The sequence below is a fragment of the Cucurbita maxima genome, unplaced genomic scaffold (assembly GCF_002738345.1).
Source record: "Cucurbita maxima cultivar Rimu unplaced genomic scaffold, Cmax_1.0 Cma_Scf04476, whole genome shotgun sequence".
Classification (NCBI taxonomy): Eukaryota; Viridiplantae; Streptophyta; class Magnoliopsida; order Cucurbitales; family Cucurbitaceae; genus Cucurbita; species Cucurbita maxima.
The window spans coordinates 1-1,291 of NW_019276492.1; the positions used below are offsets into that span (position 1 = coordinate 1).

At 50.4% G+C, this 1,291-nt stretch overlaps 5 non-coding genes across 5 annotated transcripts; all 5 read left to right on the plus strand.

The window, feature by feature from the left end:
* The first annotated feature begins 50 nt into the window (after positions 1-50).
* LOC111476002 lies at positions 51-169 on the plus strand. The gene has a single exon (XR_002716837.1). It is a non-coding gene; the product is annotated as a 5S ribosomal RNA (ribosomal RNA).
* Positions 170-302: 133 nt separating this feature from the next.
* Positions 303-421, plus strand: LOC111476001. Its single transcript, XR_002716836.1, has one exon. It is a non-coding gene; the product is annotated as a 5S ribosomal RNA (ribosomal RNA).
* A 200-nt stretch (positions 422-621) lies between these two features.
* On the plus strand, positions 622-740 carry LOC111476003. Its single transcript, XR_002716838.1, has one exon. It is a non-coding gene; the product is annotated as a 5S ribosomal RNA (ribosomal RNA).
* Positions 741-873: 133 nt separating this feature from the next.
* LOC111476000 lies at positions 874-992 on the plus strand. Its single transcript, XR_002716835.1, has one exon. It is a non-coding gene; the product is annotated as a 5S ribosomal RNA (ribosomal RNA).
* Positions 993-1,125: 133 nt separating this feature from the next.
* LOC111475999 lies at positions 1,126-1,244 on the plus strand. Its single transcript, XR_002716834.1, has one exon. It is a non-coding gene; the product is annotated as a 5S ribosomal RNA (ribosomal RNA).
* Positions 1,245-1,291: the final 47 nt, after the last annotated feature.

Sequence of the window (1,291 nt, forward strand, 5' to 3'; positions counted from 1 at the left end):
ATCATGCCGCCCCGCATGCGTTAAATCCGATTTTGTGCGCATGGCATGTCGGGTGCGATCATACCAGCACTAATGCACCGGATCCCATCAGAACTCCGCAGTTAAGCGTGCTTGGGCGATAGTAGTAATAAGTTGGGTGACCACTTGGGAAGTCCTCGTGTTGCACCCCTTTTTTTCTTTCAATTTCTCCCAGTTCTTTTCTTCCTTTCTCTACAAATGAGAACCTCCCCCGCTCACGCCCATCGCGTTTCGATCATGCCGCCCCGCATGCGTTAAATCCGATTTTGTGCCCATGGCATGTCGGGTGCGATCATACCAGCACTAATGCACCGGATCACATTAGAACTCCGCAGTTAAGCGTGCTTGGTCGAGAGTAGTACTAAGTTGGGTGACCACTTGGGAAGTCCTCGTGTTGCACCCCTTTTTTTCTTTCAATTTCTCCCAGTTCTTTTCTTCCTTTCTCTACAAATGAGAACCTCCCCCGCTCACGCCCATCGCGTTTCGAACATGCCGCCCCGCATGCGTTAAATCCGATTTTGTGCGCATGGCATGTCGGGTGCGATCATACCAGCACTAATGCACCGGATCCCATCAGAACTGATTTTGTGCGCATGGCATGTCGGGTGCGATCATACCAGCACTAATGCACCGGATCCCATCAGAACTTCGTAGTTAAGCGTGCTTGGGCGAGAGTAGTACTAAGTTGGGTGACCACTTGGGAAGTCCTCGTGTTTTACCCCTTTTTTTCTTTCAATTTCTCCCAGTTCTTTTCTTCCTTTCTCTACAAATGAGAACCTCCCCCGCTCACGCCCATCGCGTTTCGATCATGCCGCCCCGCATGCGTTAAATCCAATTTTGTGCGCATGGCATGTCGGGTCCGATCATACCAGCACTAATGCACCGGATCCCATCAGAACTCCGCAGTTAAGCGTGCTTGGGCGAGAGTAGTACTAAGTTGGGTGACCACTTGGGAAGTCCTCGTGTTGCACCCCTTTTTTTCTTTCAATTTCTCCCAGTTCTTTTCTTCCTTGCTCTACCAATGAGAACCTCCCCCGCTCACGCCCATCGCGTTTCGATCATGCCGCCCCGCATGCGTTAAATCCAATTTTGTGCGCATGGCATGTCGGATGCGATCATACCAGCACTAATGCACCGGATCCCATTTGAACTCCGCAGTTAAGCGTGCTTGGGCGAGAGTAGTACTAAGTTGGGTGACCACTTGGGAAGTCCTCGTGTTGCACCCCTTTTTTTCTTTCAATTTCTCCCAGTTCTTTTCTTCCTTTCTCTACAA